This window comes from Apis florea, unplaced genomic scaffold (genome assembly GCF_048593485.1).
Source record: "Apis florea isolate Af1SG1 unplaced genomic scaffold, ASM4859348v1 contig_1615_pilon, whole genome shotgun sequence".
In the NCBI taxonomy this organism is placed as follows: Eukaryota; Metazoa; Arthropoda; class Insecta; order Hymenoptera; family Apidae; genus Apis; species Apis florea.
In genome coordinates, this window is record NW_028256416.1 from 1,769,939 (window position 1) to 1,794,299 (window position 24,361).

The following is a 24,361-nucleotide window of genomic DNA, read 5'->3' on the forward strand; positions in this document are numbered from 1 at the left end:
TCGTCCTTTTTCGTTTGTCCGTCTGAAATATGTACCGATTGCCAATAACCTTCGACTCGAGATCGAAGGACAAATCAGATTCGTTCGACGAGATTCGTTTTTTTTTTTCTTAAGAAAGAAAATGGTGACGATTTCACGCGCGTTTCGAGGAAACGTAGTCAGACGAAATACAACTTTGCTTCTTTCGTTTGATTATCGGCCATTTTGTAAAAGAGGATGGCGCGTTGTAATCGTTGTCGTGCAGGATCTCGTCGACGGTGAAAGGGGGAGGCGAACGATCGTCCCGCCTGAACTTTTTGATCGATGAAAAAATAATCGTTGACCGTGAACCGTGGAGGTTCGTTTATCTCGATTACGTAGCCACTTCCTTTTAATTACCGCTTCATTTTCATCGCGCTTTTAATTATAACTTCGGCCGGACAGGCCGAACTCGAGTTAAAAGTTTTCTGTTTACCCGTTTTTTTCCCTTCTTCTTTTTTTTTTCTCTCATAATTTCGTTTGTTCGTTATTTCCCGTTTAATGAGTTCGTTTTATTGTTGAAACGTATTAATGACTTTAAGGCCGTGTCCCGCTCGGCTAATTCGTCTACGGTCATCGGGAGTTTCAAGCAACGTTGCGCAATTCTCTGGGGAAAATATAAGGAATCCTGTATAGGAAATTATACGTTTCGATCGTCTTAAAGATTCCTCGTCGATGAAATTTTCGAAACGAATTCGCGTTTCGATCGAAATCGTAATTTTCTTTTCTTTGCTTTCCTTTTTTTTCCGTTCACGATCAATGGAGAAAGAAAGAGAGATAAATCGACGAAAGATTTATTTTTATTTATTCTATTTAACGTCTAGTTTAGCTCAAGCTTCGAATCGGACGGACAATCGAGAATCGGAACGTAGATTCGCAATGGAAATAGCTCGGAACGATAACGATTTGAAACGGAACTGGATAGGTCTCGTGGTACAACGATTGGTTGCCGAGAAAGTCAAAGACGTGGAATTGTCATTGAATTAAAGCTGGCGATAATCAAACGTGCATCTATACATAGAAAGACGTTTGTAGGTTCGATTCGTGTCCTTTTGCGCGTGGATATAGATTTTCGCGGATTGAATTAATCACGATTCGGTCGAAGTGGATTTCTATCATTAGAACGTTATAAATTTTATTTTAAAATTGATTGAAATTGTGTGGTACGAAAACGAAAGAAATTGAACGATTCAGAAAAGATTCTTTTAAACGTGTGATATATTCATACTCATTGATTAAATTAATTTCCAATTCGATTAAAATTCTATATTAGATATCGAAGTTGATCGTAATTGAATCCATAAATAGAAGAGGAGAAAAATCAAAGGTTAACCAGTCAAATAATAGTTGTTTCTCGACGCAATATTAATAACTCTCCATGTGTATACCAATTTTTCCATCCATACCACACGTGGAAAGGAAAAACCGATTTTCTAATTAATAAAAAAAAAAAAAAAGAAAAAAGGGAAAAAAGGAAGTAATTTATCGAAAAATTTTAATTAACAGTTGTAGAAAGATATAGAATCTGATATTCGGGCGGAACAAAGGTATTCCAAACAATTTCGTGTCACGTAGCGACACTTTCAACCGAGAGATCTTTTCTTGCCCGAGGGCCAAAGGGGTTTTGCGCTTTCACAAGATAACTTGTGCGCTCGATCTTTTCTCCCCCCCAATACTGTCTAGCCCCAAGGAGTTTACCGGTAACTAACAAACGCTCTTTGCGCTGCTAACGCGAACGAGTGACAACCAAGTTCCTTTTTATGTCCGCCCTGTTATGCGAACGTCATCGATTCGACACGCGATCCCTTCGATAATGATGCGTTTCGCCAATTATCGTTCAAAGAACACTTCCCCTCCCCCCCCTCCCCCCCGCTTCAAATCTCTTTGAAGAATTTTCATTTCCTCATCCACGCAACGCTAAGAAATTTTGTAGGTGAAATGTTTGATATTGCGTTATATCACGTTGGAAGAAGCGATTCGACAAAATCGTTGAATTTAAAAAACTGCACGGATGGGGCGAGAAATACTCATATTTCCAATATTTGGAAAGATAAGGGTGAAGGTTTGGAAAAATATTGACGATTCGATGAAAGTTCAACGAAATTTTTCGGCGATTGAAAAGAGAATAGATCCTAGGTTGGCTACAACGAGGCGGAAAACTCTTGATTGATAAGATAGAGTATATTCAAATTTAATTAAACGAGGAAAAGATTTTTGAAAATTTAAAATAAACCCAATTCTCGACAAATGTCGAGAATTAAGAAAGCTCGAACGAACGAAAACTCGATTCGTGAAATCTTTTTTCAATCCGTATCCGATTTATTTTATATTTTGACAAAAACATACGATTTCGCATGGAATCGAATGAAATTAGAAGAGGTGTTTGCGCGTGCTCGAATTCGAGGATGCATACCTTCTCGCGCGATATCTCTGTATTTTGCGAAACCGTATGTTTGTACCATGTACAAACACGCCAACGGAATGTTTATCCGAGCAACGTTTCGAGGGACGTGGATATGCAACACGATTTATGCAAACACGTATCTTCTAAAATCCATTCGAAGGGATCTAGGCCATCCAAGGCCGTCTCCTCATTTACCTCACTTCGCTTTCGGACGTTGGAAGAAACTTTACGAGACAAAGATTCTTGCTCGATTCGAAATTTGAACAGCACGATAAGAAACGAGAAGCGTTTCTTCCCCCCCCCCCCTTTTTTTTCGTTCTTCGACTGCATTTGCCTTTTCTCCTCCCCCTTTTCTTCTTCTTCTTCTTCTTCTTCTTCTTCTCTTCGTTCGAAACGAAAACTCGAACGACACAATTTTTAAGATCTCTCGAAATATCTTCTCCCCCTGACTTGATCGAATTTCAATCCGCGATAGCCGATTTGCGCGAGAGCTTTAAACGCGAATAAAGTTATTATAAGGAGGGATAAAGGTCACCTGAATCGAAGAATTTGCTCGATTTAACTCGGTTAAATGGTAATTCCCGTTATAACGGCAAAAATACTTGTTTCATACCTCTGTTAATATTCAATGGAGGTTATGCCTGTTAAATGGCGAAGATAAAGCACAGGTATTTGTTTCCAACTTGCCCTCCCTGCCTATATCTCCGTTGTTGTTTCCATTTTCGTTTCGAGGAAAATAAATATTTCAAGAGAATCGGAAGAATCACGTTGTTACTTGAACGTTTTCGAGAAACGTTGGATTGGAAGGGAAGAAGTTTGAAAAACTTTCTTCACCAAATTCTTCCTCCTTGCGAATTTTCGTATTTATCGCGTTTCCTTATCCAGATTAGAATTCAATTCAACGGAAGAGATTTCATATATTTTCTCTCTTTCGTTCACATTTACTCGAAACAACGTTTTAATTCGTGAAAATTCTCATTCTCGTTTATTATCTAGCGGAAACTAGAAGAGCATCGTAATTTCCAATCGTTATTTTCGATAACTTCTTGCCCATTCACCACTTCGTCTCGCATTCTCCAAAATTTCAACCGAAATTTCCAATCCCGCTTCCACGAATTTTCCAATATTTTCTTTATCGCTCGTGGAAGAAGCACGAATAGCGGCGCAACTTTATCATTACACGCGACAAAATGACAAACTTCCACGTTATTCCCTCCTCGAGGGAGGGGGAGGGGGAGTTAATGTTAGACGACGGATTTTATTATTACAAGGTAAGAGAGAACCGAGGCTTGTATAGCAGCACGACCGCTGCTATCGACGTTTATATGGAAACAAGGTCGAAGAAACTCGTCGAGAGTCTTTCAAGTTTCTCTCCTCCCCCGGCGTGTGCCTTCTCCCCCTCGACGAGGGATTATTTATTTCTCGTATAATTAATTAAATGAAGATTTATTCTGATAACTAGTTAACAACGAGGACAAGTTCACGCGAGGAGGGAAACTTGGGTTCGAGAAGAAACAGGAGGGAGCTAAAAACCTTGTTCTCGTTCGCCAACTTCCCAATTGCTATCGGTTTATTTAGGTGAATACTTGAGCGCTTCCTTCCTTCCTTCCTTCCTTCCTTCCTTCCTTCCTTCCTTCCGAGAGAGAGAGAGAGAGAGAGATGATTCTGCATTTAGAGGCCCTATAAGGCAGAGGTAACGTCTATTTTATGTAACGGTTTCATCGATCATCGACACAAGGGCAAGTCGGTGGTGGCATAAGAGGGTTGGCGTGTTACGAGTTTCATCAGAACTTTCCTGCCTACCACTCGTTCGTAACCCCCTATCACTTTACGATGCAATGATACGAGGGAGCCGATGTATCGAAACGAAACGGAAGTATAAAACGTGGTTTACCTTTAACGTTCCTGGCAAAACGTGAGAAAAAAATAAGGGGAATTTCGATCCAAATAATTCCTCAAAGTCGCGGGGTTAAAATGTTAGAACGATACACTTCACAACTCCATCTTAATTAATTATTATTATTACTTTACTAAAAGGAGATACAAAATTATTTACGTTATTCTCATTTATTGTCGACAAAGATTATTAACAAAAAAATAATAATCCATACACGGGTAGAGACGAATGAAAAATCAATGTACAACGCGAAATTAATAAAATGGAACGAAGAGAAGGAAAGAAAGGAGAGTGAAATCTTCGATGGATTTATGGATTCGAAAGTTTATCGCGGCGGTATTTACGGCCAGCATCCTCTTCCTCTAAATGAATCGCGTGCTCGACACCTTTTAATTCCGGCCTCGCCAGCAGGTGGATCCGGATGACAGCCTCATTCCGCTAATTTTCCGCGAGAATCATCCCCGAGTGCCAGGGACGGCCCTTAATCCTGATAAATGGGAAAATGACCCGGCGTGTCTCTCTCTCTCTCTCTCTCTCTCTCGTTTTTCCCTCGAGTGGCGGGGAACCCGTTAATAAATTTGTGTTTACGATGTGTCTGGCCAGATATTTTTGTCTCTGGCTATCTCGAGTCGGTCCAACCTGCGTGGAACGCATAAATATTATGGGTGGTGGGGTGGAGGGGGAGGAGGTGGCTGGTTGTATTAACCAATCTCCGCGTTCCACGCAATCTCGAGCCACGTGTTCCACGGATTAGGACAGTTTAATCGGGCAGCCAAATAATATATCGCGTATAAGCTTTAAATAATTGGTACGTGAAAGGAATGTTCTTCTTCCTGTTTCTTCTTGTGCCTTGTTGCCATCGATCAAACAATCTTTTTTTCACCTTTCTTTCCTTTTCTTTTCTGTTCTTTTCTGTCAGAAAGAAGGAATATTTATTGTTCGAATTTGCGCGCGGTGAATTTGTTAGCGGAGATGTTTCGATGCGAGCTAAAAGGGAAGCTTCTTCTCCTCTCTTGTTTATACCGTTCATTTTCAGTCAAAAGAAATTTGCGGTCCAATTTATGCGCAAAGGTTTTCCGGATATTGTTTTAACCTAACAATCTAAACGCAGCTTTTAAACAATCTACATTTGAGAGAAATATTCTTCTTCTTCTTTCTTTCTTTTTATACTTTCTTGTTGGCTCGATCAAAAGTCAAGTTTTTTTCTGGAAAGAGGAAAATTTGCTTTTTCATTCGAGTGATGTAATACCTAAGCTTTCTTCTTTTTTTTTTCAGTCAAAATTTGGAGATTAATTTGTGCGAGAAGTTTGTGAATATTGTTTTAATTTAATCTTTAAACAATATCTATAAGCGAAAGGAATATTTTTTTTTTTTTCTGTGTGTGATTTGCCATTTCGACTTAATTCGGAACGTAAAGAGAATATTTTATATTATTAGATTAGTGAAAGATTTTTTTTTAAAAACAATTTGCTATCTTATGCAAATGAATTTCTAATACACGACGATATCGTCGACTCAACCTAACCTAGCTCTTCTAATACTACAATCGATTAATGATTTTAAATTTTTCAATGTGAAAATACAATATTTAAAAGAACAAAATAATAAAAGATATCAAAGAATCTAACACAGGATAATTATCGAAGCAAAGATTTAACCTAACTTTTCTGGATGGATTCAATCGATTAATGATTTCAAATTTTTCAATGTCAAAACAGAATATTTGAAAAAAGAAAACGAAAAAGATTAACACAAATAAATAGTTTCTCTGTGTGATACCAGACATCGAAGAATCTAATACAGGATAATTATCAAAAACAAAAATCTAACCTAACTTTTCTAATGGAACAATCGATTAATGATTTCAAACAGAAGAAACAGAACAGATTAACGCGAATAAAGCGAAATTAATCGATCATTTCGGAATAAATGGAAATCACATCCGTGTGTGATGCGTTCTCGCGAGGCGATGGCAAACGTCAAAGAATCTAATACGGGATAGTTATCGAGGCAAAGATTCCTCCTTCTCTTCGCGCGAATGTGAATCATCGAAATGAGGGTGACGCGGGAATATAAAACGCGTACGCGACTCGGCGCGCGAACTTCGATCACCTTCGTTCCGCTTTGATACAAAGACACGGATGCGATAAAGAATGGCTTCCATCCGACGACGTGCCGCGGAACATCGATCAAAGCTAAGCAGATGAAATTTTTCATCGATGCCTTCTGAATACCAGAACGAGGCCGTCACCGAGTTTCGTCATTATATATCTATTGCGCCTTTTATCATTTCCCATCCAAATCATTCATTCTCTTTTAATGACGCCTCTGGTCATCCCCTCGACTCGTCCCATTTCTTTCCCTTCCCTTTTAAAATATTTTTGAACAATTATATTCGTAAGATGCTAATTTCGTTGATCATTTCATTCGAAAAACAGTGGATCGCTCGTTCTATCTTATCTTCGCATTCAAATTTTTCTTCCCTCTTACCTGTTTAAACAAACTTTTATTTTTTGTTTCGAATCCGTGCGACGTCAATTCGTTACGATTACAACTGATTTCGCGAGATTCAAAGTGCAAATACGCGATTAAGGAGGGAGCACGAACGTTGACGTACTCGCAAAGGTCTCCGACAGAAACACTTCTCAACCGGGGGCCGATCGTGTACGACCAAGTTGCCACGCTTCCATTGTAATCTGAAGTCGGTACTGGGGAGGGCGCAGACGTCTCGTATTAACCCTCCAACAATGCAAAGGGTTACGAATGGTTAGCGTAATTTGCCAGTGTCGAAATTCCTGGATGCACTCCGTCCCCAGACGTCTCCACCCTCCCGTTCTCGAGGATCCACGCTACAATTACCAGGCGTAACCACGAGCTTTCCATTTCGATTATACCCTTCCCTCCCTATCTTCGAAGGGGAACGAACGAATCTTTTTATGAACCGCGTCGACTCTGTTGAGGAGGATTCCCTTCCTCTCCCGATTTTTCTTTTCCCCGTTATCGTTCGAACGTGATCAATATACCTTAAGCCTCCACCTTCTATCTACGAGGAATCTTTCTTTTCCCTTCTTGTGTAAATTCTCGAACACGCCGTTTCACTCTTCGTTTTTCCACCTCTGCAGAGAATTTCGTGTCCCGTCCCTCGATTTTTATTAGCCAGTATCCCCGAACGTGATCGCGTCCCTCGACGATCCTCCATCGATTTGGAAGAAAGAAAAAAGAAAAAGAAAAAAGAATCGATTCGCTCGCGTAGAGCATTCTCATCCAGAGTTTCGAGAAATTCGAGGGTGCATTGTTTAAGACGTTTCAATCCGGTTTCAACAAAGGATCTCTCTCTCTCTCTCGATTTTCGCCCGAAGTGATCAACCCTTCTACGCGCAATTTCGAAATGTTAAAGAGAAGAAGAAAGGAATCGTCCCGCGATTTTTGAAAAAGTAGTAAATTGAAACTGGTTCGTTGAACCCTTGGTAACCTTCTCCTTTCAAAGCATCCGGTTTACCATTTCGAATCAATCAAATTAATTTTCGCATTCTGTTATACGATCTTTTACACGTTTAATCGTTTCTCTCTCTCTCTCTGTTCTGAAGGAGAAACAATAGAATCGAGATTAAAAGGATGGTTTTAATATTTGATCAAAGGGGTTTGTTCCGTGCGACGATACCAGCCGACCGTTGTAATTCGAAATCGTGCAAGCCAAACTCAAACCCCGCCTCGCATTAACTGTCAAGCCTTTAGGGCTGAGTAGTTGCAGCAATTTCGTAGTGGAGGAATTTGTGGCCGCTTCCAGCCGCGAGATACCCGCTGCAGAATATCCGCCAAGTTTTCCAGGAATTTGAATTATCCCCAGGAGACTTGGCCGTCGCTGTGGATACCAACTTTCCGATTCCTGTAATTGTACGTAGCGTCGAGCCTCTTACACCCCTTTGTGCGCCCACTTCCGCACAAACCGCTCTCCCATTCTCTTCTTCTCGCGGAATACCTTCCCTTTTCAAGTTTTCAACCCCGTTCCAAGGGATTAAAGGTGAAACGACCAGGTGGAACGAAATGGCGCGCTTTTATTTTCGCTCGACGAATTCGAACTCGACGATTTTCTTGGAAATTTTTGAATATACATATGCGTGTTTAAAAGCTCCCTCATCGCTTTCAATATAATAAAATATAATTAATATAATATATAATGAAAGAAAAAATAAAAAAAGAAATACAAATACGAGAATTTCTTTTATTCTCGAATATAATATCCCCAGTTATTTTTACATTCTTTCAGAATCGATATTAGGTAATTTGTTTTCAAATTACTGCATGGTCGTCATGTGATGTATTCCTTTTTTTTTTTATTATATCTATCTAATCGACAAGATCGATTCGGTAGATTCTTTTTCTTTTTACAGACAGCGAAATAAAAACAGAAGAAACATCTGGTTCGAGTCGAATATTTAAATATAGACGATACGATAAAAAGGAACGATCTCCCGTCTAATCTTGCGACATGGCATTCCCAAAGTTTCTGGCGGAGAAGGGACGTCAAAAGGAGAGAAACTTTGCCCAAACTTCGAACTTGACACAATCACGAACGCGCACGTATACACTCCCTTCTCCTTCTATCCTTTCTTCCTTGACGAGAGCTTTTGGATTTGGCAAACGAGCACGTTTACTCTCGTTAACGCGAGTGCCGTGGGCTGATTTATCCTCTTTACTTTGCCACGACACCCGAATCTCTTCCCGCCGGCCTAGGCTCGAAAGGGCCGATAAGAAATGGAGGAGCACGAAATCGTCCGTCTTACGAGATCCTCTCCTTATCCAGCGCGGGGAGAGATTGAAAAGAGTCCTCTCTCTCTCTCTCTCTCTCTCTCTTGTCGACCTCCCCTTCCCCCGTGAAAATTCGTCCCCCAATCGATCGAATTGATTATCGAAAGCCCTATCCCTGATCGCATTAGACTCTCTATCTCTCTGTTTCTCTCTCTTTCTCTCTCTCTCTCTCTCTCTGTTCCCCGATTAACGAATCGGAAGCGATCGTAGAGGAAAGAAAAGAGAAAAAAAAGAAAGATCGTGGAGAGTGAGGGAGGTGCGATATTTATTCGAGAATAAAAGAAGCTTCTCTATTTAATTCGTTTATTTTATCTTATTTTATTTTCTTTCTTTTCTTTTTGGACACTGCATGGACAAAAAAGGGGAGGAAAAAAGAGAAAAAAGGAAAGATTCGTGTCATAAGGTGAATATATATTATTCGAGGGTAAAACTCAAAGAGCTCCTCTCTATTTAGCTTAGTTTTTATTCGCTTCGTGTGCTGCTCGACTTGATATTGGATTGGAACGGGAGGATTGGATAAATGATGAGAGAGAGAGAGAGAGAGAGAGAGAGAGAATTGGAAATTGTTGTAGGGTGTAAAATAAGAGGGGGTGAGTAGTTCTCTCGAGGGTATATTTGAGATTCGCATCGTTGACACCGACATCGGGAGGAGGGGAGGGGATAAACGAGTTGTGAAAAGCGATCCGAGAGACAATAATCCGGGGCGATATTTCGAAAAGTTTCGTCGAAAGTGAAACTCGCGAGACTGCTCGCACTCGAGAGTATTTTCGTCGAGTGGAGGACATCGTGTCGAAAGTGACAATTATTTTTGAATGGTTCCTTAAGAGAGTTGCAACACCCCAAAGGGTTAGATCCCTTTAGGGCGTGAATATATTTGAGAATAAAACTTTCGAGAGCCGCTCTCTCTATTTTTCGGCAAGCGGATACTGCGTCGAGAGCGACAATGACTCTTGGATACTTCCCTCGGGGAATTCCTGACCCCTTTCTTTAAAGCGCGAATAGATTCGAGGGTAAAAATTGCTTTCGAGAATATCTTTTTATTTTTCCTTTCTTGTAAATGAACATTATTCGTTCGAAAAATCAATCGTTCGTGCCCTAAACGAATGCTCCTCGCAAACACGCTTGAAAATCCATTTTCTCGAGAGCGATTCTTTTTTTTCTTTTTTTTTTTCTTGTTTTACTTTTCAGATAAATTCGAGGAGGGGAGGAGAAAGATCGATCTCGGAATTCGCGATCGTCATTGTCGAGTGATAATAACGACACGCGACCCCCTCCGGATCGCGGCGGAGGACAAAGAGTCGGACGACAGCGACCATTAAATACTCCGGCCACCGGGCAACTAAGGAGTAAAGGTAACAATGGATAGGCGACAATTTTATGTAAAGAGTGGTTTAACGAATGGCATTGTTATCGTTTCGAGATGAAAAATTATGAAAGCTCTCTCTCTCTCTCTCAAAGGGATCGAGGATGAGTAGGATGGAGGGGGGAGGCGAGAAACCGTGAGATGGAAATGAAAAGCGCGAGAAGAAACCTGGTGCGAGGTAAATCAATAGGTTCTTCCTCGGGAAGAACGAAGAAAAAGATGTCCCTGAATAAGTACTCCGCTTCCCCTTTGTCCGTTCGATTATTCGCCAGCCTTCGATTCAATGGAACGCGACTTTAATAAACTGATTTTCGAGATTCTTGAATTAATACTTTCCGTTTTAATCTTTCTCTCTCACGGGTCCGGTTTTTGTTCTCTCGCTCGACGTATTTTCGCGAGCAAGGTGAAAGTTTCTCATATTTTCTTCCTAATTTTTTTTACTTATAAAAAAAAATTGGAAAGCCTTCTTGTCGCTCTATTTTCTTATACGACGAAAAGCGAAAATATCGGAAAGTGATTACTACTTCCAAAGCAATTTATTCGATATTTATATTTTCGCCTCGTATCTTTCTTTTTTCAACCTTTCCTATTTTATCCCTTTATTTTTTTTTTTTTGTTTTCCTTTTTTTCCTTGCCTTAATTACTTTTCTAATTTCTTTTGATCGTAGCGCCGGATATTTGGAATGGAACGAACGGAAGGAAATTCTCGAATTCTTTACTTTTTAATACGTATTCGAGAAATTACGTTACGGGGAAACACGAGACGGAATAAAGGAGTACAATTTTTACACGCGACCTTAACTTTACGAGAGAGTGGGAAAACTCTAGCGAGGTTGAGAGAGAGAGAGAGAGAGAGAGAGAGAGAATCCAAATGAAATCCAACGCTCGTAAAAATGTAAAAATTATTTTGAAAAAAATTTCAAAAATCGGATCGAACGCACATTTTAAACACCTCGATAAATTCCTGATACCGTGCAATATTTCTCTTCGGCGCGATATTTTCTACGAAATTATCCGGTTTATTTAGTTTGGAACAAAAGGCAAATATGTGTGTATATTTGTATATATAGAACGTGTATATACGAATTTATTCGCTTATCTTTTTAACTGCGGTCGAAGCTTTTCCCAAACAGAGAACGAGGTTGACCAGAATATTCCAGTAAATACTATTCCACACGCGCGAACACCACTTTAAAATTGTTATCCGAAATGTACACGGTTTACTATTACGAGATGGAAAAAAAAAAAAAAAGAAAAAAAAAGAGCGGACAAAAAAAAAGAGAAAATCTTTTCATCGAACTTTGATAGCGCGATTTGTTAATGTCATTTCATCGAAATCTAAAGCACAAACTGTTTTCAATTAGTGTTCTCCACTCCCTTTGAGAGCTATGAATTGATGGGATAATTGGGCCGTAGCTCTATAAATTCGACTTGTTTCCCATTCGATAAATTGTTTTTTCGTACGTTTTTGCTTTCTTTTTCTATTTTTTTTTTTTTTTTTTTTTTTACAAAAATCCTGTTTCTCGTTTTCGAACAATCTTACAACCCGTTCCATTCCAAGGCGAGAAGAAAAATGCGAGAAATATCATCGGAAAATTCGTCGAACGAAGAATTTTTTTTTAACTTTAATCGATTTACATATTCCACGCGATAATAATTTTTTAAAATTAAATTTATTCCTCGTTTCGTAACCGACCAACGGTCGGTTTAATTAATTTTCTATTCGAATTATTTATTTTTCACGTTGTATTTAACGTTACGTGACGATTCGAATGAAACAAAAATTTTTCCTTTTCTTTCTTCCTCTTTCTCTTTTTTTTTTTTCGAAATTCATATCAACTCGAAATAAATCAATTCTGAACGTTCGATTAATCCTAAAGGGTTAATAATGGTTTCCCCAATCATCTAGATCACCATATTTCGCACACCAGGTGTCCACGACGTTCATAAAGACGTTAATGAATTATTTATCGTCATCGTAAATTCTCGAATTATCCATACTTACGCACGCACAATTAATCCATTCCTGATATTATTCGTCATTATTTTGCAACGAGAAAATCCCGGAGTTTTTCCTCCGCAATGATTTACACGATAAACCTATTGTCCCCCGCAAAAACTCTTTTCTTTCGAGATTACGTTAGCGCGTAATTTACAACCCCTCCTTGTCGCATTTGTCGCACCAGCGGAAACGCGAATTGAAAGGATTCGCTCGATTCGCGCAAGAAATCTATTTGTAACGTTCCCCCCCTGCCCCGTGTAAACGCTTATGCATGGTTTGTTACAAGCGAGCAGCAACGTTTGTCCCGGATATTTGAAAACGTCGCGGTTTGAAAAAGAAGTAAAAGAATAATTTGTAACGCGATGTGTGTGTGTGTGTGTGTGTGTGTGTGTGGACGAGCTGTACGGAGGAATGAAAAAGCGCAATATGTTCGCTGGATAACGTCGTCGTCATTTGTACCTGTTGAAGAAATCGTGTAACGCCCCGCCGTTACTCCTTGTCCACCATTGCTGCCCATTTCTCGAACCACGATTCTCAAAGAGATCATAAGATTACGATAGAATCGACTACTTTCTTTCACATTTTGTTTAGGACTATTGCTCTTTTGTATATATAATACAAAGGAAGAAGGAAAAAATACGTGTAGCATTCTTTAGAGCAGACGAGTGATAGTTCCTTTCGATTTCTTTGGATTTGGATCGGAGGAGTTGAACTGCTTCGATTAAATTAATTTTAATGAGGGAGGAAGAGAGGGGAGAAAGTACATTTAAGAAAGGGAAAGAAGGAAGAAAAGGAATTGGAAGTAAATAGAAAGATCCGAATCAAGATCCAGAGTCGTGATTTAATCGAGATGACGCGTTGAATTGAAACGGAGAAAAAGAAAAGATAAGAGGCTCGAGGCAAAGCGAAGGAGAAGAAAGAGGAAGAATAAGAGAACAAAGAAAGACGTAAATATCGATATCAACATCTAGAATCGTAATTTTATCGAAATAACGTGCGAAAAAAAGAGAGAGAGAAAAGAAGATGAGAGAGAGATCACACGATAGAGTCGTAATCCTATTCAAACAGCATAACTACGTAGAATTAAAAAAGGAAGAAGAACGAAAAACCAAAAACAAACAACCGAAGACGAAGAAAAGAACAACAACGAAGAAAGAACGAACGAATAAATACCGATATCAACACGTAGGATCGTAATTTCATCGAGATAAAACGTTGAATTAAAATGGAAGAAGAGAAACAGAGAGAGAGAGGACTCCAAAGAGAGAGAAAAAGGGGGGAGGTTTACAGGCTTCTTGTCAAAAAAGATGAAGTCACCGGTGGTTTTGGGGCGGCACTGAGAACAGGGGTGGACGAGTTGTTTAAGGCAGGGGGCATGCGCGGCGTCCGGGGGTGCAGGCGGCCGCCAGGGGGTTAGTCGCTTGCCAACAACACGACGCGACGCGTCGCTTGCGCATCGCTCGGCCAGTTTTGCCGCGTATTACAGCCCGCACGTACGCTACGTACGTACGTACGTACGTACGCTCCCTCTTCGTCCTCTCTCTCTCTCTCTCCCCCTTTTCCTCGCTCTGTTCCTCCTCGCATACATCGACGCGTCGAGGGCGCGCGTGTACGTGCGTGTGTATTCCTCCGCGGCGGGATCCTTCTCCAAAGTTTTTCACCTTTCACTCAGTGCGCGAACATTATTAATGGAAAAGTTTGCATTCCCGTGATAGGGAAGAGAGAGGATCGCGTTGTACATCGAGGTTGTACGATATCCCTTGGATATTCTGCTGTTACAGTTGCAACACGGAAAGTGATCCCGTGAAAGTTGTTGGTTTATGGACGGTTTATTATGCGAAGATGAGAAGAGTGGTGGTGGTGGTGGTGGTGGATAGGTCGAGGACTTTGGAGAGGGACGTGGATCGAGATTCGAGGGAATTCGTTGTCTCTTGAACTTGGTGACGAGGGACCGAGCGATAGTGTCGATAGAAGAGTGAAGTGGAGAAAGTGGACCGAGGGTGAGAAGAAGTTTTTGGTTTTTGTTTTTTTTTTCTGTTCCGTTTTCGTTTGTTTCTTGCCTCTTTGGTGACGTGTCTCTATGTCTACGAGGAAACTGGTGATACACCGGCGACGCACGAGCGGCCGAAAACTTGCCACGAGAGTACTGCAACATGTTACCGTCACTGCGGTGAACGACGCGAAAAAGTGCGCGTAACTTCGATCCGCCTCGTGTAAAAGGGACTGTTATCCATTCCCTCCCATTGGATCTTTTTTACTCGACAAGATACGAGGTACGTTCCTCCATAATTATTTTCCCAGTGAAAATAATCCACGCGCGTTTATCCTTCCCCGAATACCAAGCGGTTTCCATCTCCTTTCGATTCTTTCAATCGTCTTGTTTCTTTCTCATTCAATTAAAGTGACGAGATAAAAATTATATTCGTGTTGGATATTCGAGGGAGAGATATTACACGGGATCTGATCGTTCCCCGGAATTTATCGGCTCGATTTATATGATAATTACACCGCGAAAATATACCGAATACATCCTTCAGCCAATTTTTCTATCGCGAGAAAACGAGATATATACGTGTATATGTACGTACGATGACAATGTTATAGGTAAATCCAGAGGATTTATTGAAAACGCGTTAATGTAATTTACATAATAATTATAGCATAAATCGATAGGAATTAATTTGATAACAAGAGATACTTTGCTCGAAACGGGATTAAATAGGTACAGCGATACACAGCCGAGCCGAGCTAACAATTATACGCGCCACTCCGTAACGTGTTACATTCGTTATAAAGCGCGTGCATGTATAGCATATCGCGGATACTTATAAGCTGCGGCTAACTCGCGCAAATACATTATGTAATACGGGGCATACATTGAAACTAATTACGTGAAACTTTGTTTTCCGTTTTAACAATGAAATTACTATATTATCTAGCAGAACGTGGACCGCCGGCACATCGATGCATAGGGACCACCACCACCACCATCGCGTTGATTTTGTAATTTAATTTCGAAATTCTGCCCCGGGCTAGGATACTCTAGGAGAAGGATAGCAGGGAAGAGGGCTGTTTCTACGCGGAAAATCGGTGAAGCAGGGTACATCCTAAGATTCCGTGCAAAATTTTCCTCCTCGAATAATAAGCAAAACTTTTGGAAATTTAAACATGTATATATATATATATATCGAGGAAAATATTCGCTATATCCTCGCAATTATTTCCGAGTCGAGAAGAAAATTCGCCAATAATCCTTGCGATTATTATCGATCTCGACTTTGAAATTGTTGAACGGAAAGAAATTCGATTCAATTTTTCTAACAATTCGTTACAATTTCCACGTTACGATTCTCTTTGTTACGAAACGGAAAAAACGAGTGTTTTACGGATTTTCTTTTTTTTTTTTTCAAAAAAACAAAAAAAAAACGAAAGGTCAACGTTTTAACGATTTCGTTGCAAAAACGAAAAAAAAAAAAAAAGGAAAAAAAGAAGGGAGAGGATCGTTAATTGTTTTTATTTTCACGTGACGCGAAATTGTCCATCAACGTTGATATCGATATCAGCATACATCGCGTGTCTTCCATCTAGGATTAAACGAGCAACGCTACGTAACGTTTTCGTTTTAATTGAAATCGAAGCATTTCGTATTGCGCTTACTTACACTCCCGGGACGTGCTTTTTCGATAATGGTCAATTTCGTTTCGTAATGATCGATAAATACTCTGTAATTATCGCGAAAGGACGCGCTTCCAATTTTGTACCGAATTGCAATATTTCTTTCAATTCGAAATTCACAAATTGTCTTTTCTTTTTTTTCGGGTGAAAACCAAGGTTATGATTTCTTTTTTGAATTTCTTCCGAAATATATCTTATTACGATGCGTATCGTATCCTTTCGTTATTTGGAACGTTTCTCGAAATTTTTGCTTTACGCTCGATGATCGATTTTTTAAGGAAAAGGAAAAAAGTTCTCTGAAAACTGAAAGTCAAACTGCTGTTGAGCAATTCGTTCAAGGTGGCGCGTTGTGATTTCTTTTTTGGATTTCTTTTGAAACATATCTTATCACGATGCGTATCGTATCCTTTCGTTATTTGGAACGTTTCTCGAAATTTTTGCTTTACGCTCGATGATCGATTTTTTTAGAGGAAAGTAAAAAAAGTTTTCTATTTAGGAAACTCAAAGTCAAACTACTGTTGAAAAATTCGTTCGAGATCACGATGATTTCTTTCTTGGATTTCTTCTTGAATATATCTTATTATATTACGATGTATCGCATCCTTTTGTTATTTGGAACGTTTCTCGAAATTTTTGCTTTACGCTCGATGATCGATTTTTTTAGGGGAAAGTAAAAAAAGTTTTCTATTTAGGAAACTCAAAGTCAAACTACTGTTGAAAAATTCGTTCGAGATCACGATGATTTCTTTCTTGGATTTCTTCTTGAATATATCTTATTATATTACGATGTATCGCATCCTTTCGTTATTTGGAACGTTTCTCGAAATTTTTGCTTTACGCTCGATGATCGATTTTTTTAGGGGAAAGTAAAAAAAGTTTTCTATTTAGGAAACTCAAGGTCAAATTGGTGTCGAGCAATTCGTTACTACGGACAGGGTAATCGTGGTAGTGGAGCAGTTGGCAGTTGCGGGTAACAGTAAGCTTAGTAGGGCCTAAAGTCTCAACCGTCGAGTTCATTAATTTTGTTGCCCATAACTTCGTCCTCTGTTGCAACATTGTCCTAAAGTGAAGCTTCCTCGAGTTTCCACCCCACTAGCTGGCTTTGCTCAACATTATTCGCGAATATAATTCCCAATATATAACAACGTATCCTAGCAGGGCCTAGGATTCCAAATTCTCGCCCCACCGGTTTCGAGGCGGCTTTGTCATCGACCTAATTATTGCCTACTTGTGTAAACAAAACACGAGATTCATCCGTGTTTCCGAAATCCCTTCATTTGACTAATTTTCCTGTTCGCAGCATTGTTTTCGGCATTGATCGCAGATACACTAGGCTCAACGCTAGGCCTTAAAATCCCCTCGACTAATTTCACTGCCCATTAGCATTGACCTCAGCATTGCCTCCGCAAAGCCTAAAATCTCAAGTCTATACGCTATCCACTAATTTCGCCAACCAATTTTGTTATTGATCGAGTTATTGATGGTTAAAATCCTTGAAATATTTTCACTTCTACTAATTTCCATCGTTTCGACGATGTTTTCTTCAGCGTAATAACAGCAGGTTATAGAAGGTTCAGTGCGCATTCTCGTCAGCATTATTAGCGATGATACGATAGGTTCGGTCTCTCAGGCTGCTCGTGCTTTGCTCTTGGCAAAGGGAAGATTCATATTCTCAAAGCAACGTGTAATCTCCTTATTAAGTATCCTCTTCTCATATTTTCTCGAATTCTTCGCTAAATCCAAAATGGAAAATTGTGTTATACGATATATGCATATTTTCACGATTAAGTAGAGCAAATATTAAGTAGGGTGAGATGAACAGCGTACGATGTTATTAAGTTTCTATATGTATAAAAAAAAAAAAAAAAAAACGTAGGCAAGGGTTACCGATTTCGTAACAACAACGATCCATCTTCGTTAACCGGAAATATAATTTCGGCAATTGGATTTCATCGATCGGTCGGGGGGTTGGGTAGCTTCGAAATATAGGCAATGCGTTACGCTGATGGACATAGAATTGTTCGTAGCTCTGTGATGCGCTCTCCGCACAACGGGCAAAGAGCAGATTACCGATCGGTCTATGCCATTGCGGGGAACGATCGATCACGATGAATTTTTGTCCCTCGCTTTCCCTCACTCTTGTTGCCTTTCCACCGACGAATCGACGAAATATCGGCCTCGATTAATTGCCAACTATTGCCTTGAATTTAATTAATCGAATCGAAGTGTTTGGCAGCCGACGATCGTTATGGTTTTTCGAAAGAATAATTTCGAATTGGCTCGTTGTTATTCCACGATCTCGTTTCACAGAACGTTGAAACGTCGCGTTTGCTTTTATTATGCCAGAATTATGAGAGCTACTGATAATTGAGACGGAGGAAACAAAACTGGAAAAATTGATTGAAAACTAGGAAGGAATCGATCAAATTGGATTGGAAATTTTTTTCCTTTTTTTAAATTCAAAATTTAATAAAAACGAAGGGATGATGAAGGTTAGAACTATTTTAACGGGAAATGACGTAATAAACGTGTAACGTATCGATTAAAAAATTATTTATCAAAAAAGTGATTCGCGCATACCTTGTCTATATAATTGTATAACTTTCCAATATCCACTATTTTTATACGTAAAAAAATATTTCATAACGCGAATAAAGGATGTTTTCAACCACGTCAATACGATCGTCCTTTCTCTCATTCTCGCCGTAAAACCATTTCCATCATTTTTACAACAATCAACGCTTTATCGATAAACGCGGTGTGCACCTTCCCTCCCCAATAATTGTTCGTTAATTACCTCCTACCCTTTCCATGCAGTATTAATACACCTATTAGGTCGTTAACGAACGGTTTCGAAACGAAAGTCAGATCGATTTGCTTTTTAACGTGATCGTCAACGAGACACGGGCAACAACACGATCCCTCCCCGCTGTATAATACGCGCAATTACGGAATTAATTCAACTCGTGGAAATCGCCTTTAATAATCGTCGATTTCGTGTTATTATCAACGTCTCGTTCTCTCTTTCTGTGTATATGGCACGCGTATATATGGGCACGAGCAAATTAAATTAATGTAATGATAGGTCGACGAGGGCCCATCGAACGCGAGAAAAGAAGAGGTCGGACAAAGGTTACAAAGGATGGTAATTTCCTGTGGATGTTCAAGGGATCAATGTCTGATCGCGGTGATTGCGGAAGAGAACAATGGACGATAGATAATTAATTACTTTGATTAGAAGAGAGGATTCAGTAATAGAGGCTGCAGATCTCTATACCGGAAACCCGGGTCCACCCTTTGCATTCGGTGGTCACTTTGTTAATTGCGACTCGATTTATCCGTCTGCTTCCATTGTGGTTCCCTTTGAAAAGAAAACTATCGCGTCTTTTGTCTACGAATGCTTCGAGGATCTCATCGATGAAAAGAATTTCCTCCCGAATTGGAAAAATGTTCCTTCTCGTAACGCGAGTAACTCGATCGAGTGGATCTGTCTGTTGGAATAAAAAAAGGAAAAAAGAGAAGAAAAGAAGAAGAGCAGCAGAACGATTTTCCTTTTTTTTTTCTCGAGTTCATTTTTTTCCATCCACGAACGTGTCGTTATAAAAAGAAATTTCTTCTGGCGAGTCAGCCAATAATGACAGATGATTCTCTTCTCCCTCTTCTTTTTCATATCTGTGAAAAATACCTCGGATAAACGAACTTAACGTGACGTTGAACGACATTGAAATTTTTCATCAAACGATTCCCTCCCTTTACACGTTGTTGTATTTTTCAAATTTAGTATTTACTTCGAAAAAAAAAAAAAAAAAAAACAAGCGCGTTGCTCTCTTTCGATGTTTAAGAGGATAATTTCGAAGAGTGGCCTCTCTCGAAATAATTTTTCTCGAATCCATTTTAATATTTTTTTCACCGGTAGAAGACTCCATTTCCCGATATCAAATGTAGATTTTTGCAAAAAAAAGAAAAAAAGAAAAAAATAAAATACACAGCGATAGAGATTATACACACACATACACGTATACGCGGCCGAGCGATCCGGCCGAGGTCTAAAATTTGTTGCCTATTTCAAATCCTCCTGATACCCCATTCGCGAGAGAAGATGGAAAAATATCTCGGTAATTCAAGGATCATAGGAATTACACACAGGGACATTGATACACCCTCGTATTTTCCCATTTACCCGGGCAAACTACTGTCGAACGTACACGGAATTACGTTATTCCTAATAGGTCACCGAGTTTTTTCTTTTTCTCTTTCTTTTTTTTTTTTTTTTCATCCGAGTTTCGCGGATATTCGACTGTAATTGGACACAGATGCCGCGTTACCTTACAGAGTGGATACGTATCATCCATACGTACACTTCCTCTCGAAACAATTCGATATATATTTTTCTTTCCTTTGCATTCGCGACGAGGTTTTCGTTGTAGCTATAAAGAAGAGCAGCGAATGTTACGTTTTCGTGTACAAATTTTCGTACACCGCTCTTTCGTCCCTTTACGTGCAAAAAAACTCAAATTTAATACCGTTTCGGATAATTTAGTTCCCCCCCCCCCCCTAAAACACGTAACACATTTTTCTCATAAAACGATCGTGCCTTTTGTCCTCTAATTTTCGCTTCATTTGGCAATCTTTGGCCGCACGAACGGCTCGCGAACGGAAAATTCGACGAGTTTGATTGAAATACTTTTGCGAGCGAGTGTACAAAATCGTAGAAAATCGAACGCCGAGGCTTTATTTCTGACCCGTCGATAAAAAAAATTACTTTCGTATTAATAGCAACACCGTTGTAATCTTTCGGATGTACACACCTGGCACACGAAATCCTCTTTAATGGAAAAGTAGAGGAGACACGGCCGAGCTCTCTGCGTGTATCCGATGATATCCATCCCCACCACCGCCGGTTCAACTTTCGAATTGGGTCATATAGATGGAAGAGAGTAGTAGAACGTTTGCTTCTACTACTCGGCACTGCATTCGAATATGGATGCAAATTTAAATCAATTAAATCTGGCCTAGCGATGTATCGGAAGCGCGGAACGATATGCTCAAGCATGTCGAAGAGATGAGATTTTGTAAAATCGGGGGGGGGGAGGAGGAGAAGAAATGTAGCAGAAATGAAATTATACTTTTTTGCATGTATTGTTAATTTTGCATGTATCGCGTGTTACGAAATATTAATCAATAGGAAATAATGAAAGTTGGAAACAATACTGTTAAAATACACTGTTTGTATGTTAATAATAACGAATAAATGGAGCAATAAAAATTAATTAATATCAAAGGTGTATTACGCAAAGTTTCAAATGAAATTTTTCGAAACAAAGAACTGGAAATTATGTCATAAATAAAAAAAAAAAAATATATCTACTCGAGGAAATGGAAGAATCCACGCCATTGAAGTCACTTTTTTTTTTTCTTTTTCCCTTTTTAACCCTATCGGTTGTCGAGACGTAGTATAAGAATTCAGAAGCATCTGTGCTGAGCTTAAAACGATAATTACGAATGATGCGATCCGGCGACCTAGATACTTTTCCTGAAAATGCGTGTAAGCTGTTTCCAGGAATCGTTTGAGGTGGATCGGCAAGTGTGGAGATGGTGAACCCATTAAAAATTAACTTTTTGTTTACACGACGATATTCCGGGAATCGTATCGTGGAAAAGCGAATCGAAAAGCGTTTCAGAGAGGAAGATTCGGCGCTTTTTTTAACGATCGTTCGCTCGTTCGACTGGAAACCTTTGAAGTTATAGCGGTTTAAAATTTTCTTAATTTTAATTAAGGGTTTAATCGAGTTCTATTAGAGCAAATTAGGTTACAAATATCGTTCATTTCTGGGAAAATAATATTTATTCGGTAATTATAGGATGCATTATAATATAAAATCCATTGTGGCAACGTGCATTAAGATACTGTGATTGCAAAATATATTTTCGATTTTCGATGGCTCTTGAAATAGCATAATTCTCTTTTAGAATATTTAAATGCTTTCACCAATGTTCGATTCGATTAATAAATAGCCTTTGATAAATATAATTCATCCTCTCATTGCGCCTCCTCCATTCTTGCAAATTACACGTTTTTTGAATTCCTCGTTACATTTTATAATACTTTCGTCCCCCCTCCCCCCCCCACTACGTACGTACACTCTGTGTACTACATGTATTGGAAAAAAAAAAAGGGAAGAATATAAAAAATTGAAAATCGTTCCATTGTTAGATACACGTCATAGATGGAGGGAGGAGGAGGAGGGGAAAAACGAACGAAGAACGGTGAGGGATTACGTTCGAACACGTTCGAATTTAAATGGGAAAATCGCTGGTTCGCGTATTAATTTATTAAATTGTGCGCTCGCATTGATTCGAACCGGACCGTTACATTCTATACTATATTTTCGCATTAACTCGTTTATTATTATAAACACATATCGTCACGGCCGATGTCACGATATAACTACACGTGTTTAAAGTTAATTACACATCCTATATAACTATCGTGTACCAGCAATACGCTGCATCTGGCGATATAATACGGACGCTTCATTTCCCGAATAAATTATTTCCTGTCGGTTTAGATAAGCTCCCGACTATTGAATGCGTCGCGCATAAATTTCATAACGGAAAAAAATTCCTTGTCGCGTATCACTCGTCGGATAAAATTTTTAACACGATGATTAAAATTTATTTTAATCTTTTTGCCATGTGAAATACTTTAAGCGGGTTCCTCGGTTGCTCAGCCACAGATATATCGAGAAATATATTCACGCTTGTCCCGTTTTACATGGATTATATCGAATGTTTTTGGATTATTTTATTTCGCCAATTCTTGCAAGTGAACTAATGTCAAATTTCTCAAAATGGAAGGAGAGAAAAAAATATTCTGTCGAACGTGGTTAATCCAAACGGCATTGTTCCAGTATTTACAGTGAAGTCGAACGTGGTACAACAATTTTCTGTAATCAAATCCGTTTTTTTTTTTTTCCTTCCCAAGAGAAAGAGATGAACGGGCAGGTTTGACAATCAAAATTACCAAATTACATCGCAAAGCCCCGACGACGAAGTACAAGCAGTGGATTAGTTTCCACTAACTAACTGTAATTGCATCTGTCGCGATACCGACCCCACCCACCTCGATGTTTCTTCTCGGCTGCTCTTTGATAATTAGAAGAAAGTTGTGCCCACCTAACGAACCTGCGGACCCCTTTGTTCACCCTGGAAACAAAAGATAATGGCAATAAAAATCGTGTAGTAATTCGAAGCAGAGACGAATAGGAGGTGAAAGAAGAAGAGGGAAAGGAAAAAAGCGAGAAGGATACAATGCAACGTGAAATTGAAGAGAGAGAGAGAGAGAGAGAGAAAATAAAAGGAAGAAAAAAAGCTTCGAACAAAGTGATAAAATTAAACGTCGAATGGCAATTTTTAAAAAAAAGAAGAAAAGGAAGTTGAGAATGAATGCGAGAAATAATCGAGAGAATGTATTATATTTTTACGGCAATTCAATTGAATTTAATCCGGGCAAGATAAATAACGCATCTACGACGATAAAGACAGATCGTCGACGAGAGCAACAACTGGCCAGTTCCGCTTCTTCTTCCAGTTCCACGAGCGAAGGAAAGAAGTTTAATTATTCAAAGACGAGTGGTAAGCTCGTTAAGTGACACTGCCGCCATTATTACCTCCGTTCCTCCGATTTCCATTCTCCTTACTTTATTGTACAGGTTTTATTCATATATATATATATATATATCTATGTATATATGATTCTTATCCTTTATTAAACGTAATCTTGGTTGTTAAGTGGGCTTTATACGTCAGGATTTATATCACTTAACACCGAAATGGCCCCACTGTCCATTCAATTGAATATAATTTTATTAGAATCGCGTAATCTTCCGTGGTGCTCGCTACGAATATAATGAAATACTCGTAACAAAAATGAAAAAAAAAGAGAGAGAGAGAGAGAGAGAGAGATTGAATAAACGCGGGAAATAAATTCGCTGGTTTGGTTAATTCATAGAATATAAACGAAATTGTAAAAAAAAAAAAAAAAAAAAAAGAAAAAGAGGAGAAGAAGAAGAGAGGGGGAGGAAAAATGGTAATTTCGTCGGGAATAAAAAGCATTTCGTGGATCTAGAAATTTTTATGTATATTACCCTCACGTGACTTGGTTCGTTCTGATACGAGTAACATGGTAATAAA

The 24,361-nt window shown here is 39.2% G+C and overlaps 2 protein-coding genes across 5 annotated transcripts in view; one reads left to right on the forward strand and one right to left on the reverse strand.

Moving 5' to 3' along the window:
* LOC100869934 (opioid-binding protein/cell adhesion molecule) overlaps nucleotides 1–23,363 on the reverse strand; it is a 185,214-nt gene extending 161,851 nt beyond the window's left edge. The window contains exon 1 of the mRNA XM_086903443.1: nucleotides 23,345–23,363. The gene's annotated coding sequence lies outside the window, so the exon portion shown is untranslated. The remainder of the gene's footprint in view (nucleotides 1–23,344) is intronic.
* Nucleotides 1–24,361, forward strand: part of LOC100870130 (limbic system-associated membrane protein) — a 220,662-nt gene that overhangs the window by 144,155 nt on the left and 52,146 nt on the right. For 2 of the 4 annotated variants that reach the window (XM_086903376.1, XM_086903385.1), the window contains exon 1: nucleotides 13,909–14,766. The exons of the other annotated variants lie outside the window; for them this stretch is intronic. The gene's annotated coding sequence lies outside the window, so the exon portion shown is untranslated. Of the gene's footprint in view, nucleotides 1–13,908; nucleotides 14,767–24,361 lie in introns of those variants that run through there. 4 annotated transcript variants of the gene reach the window in all.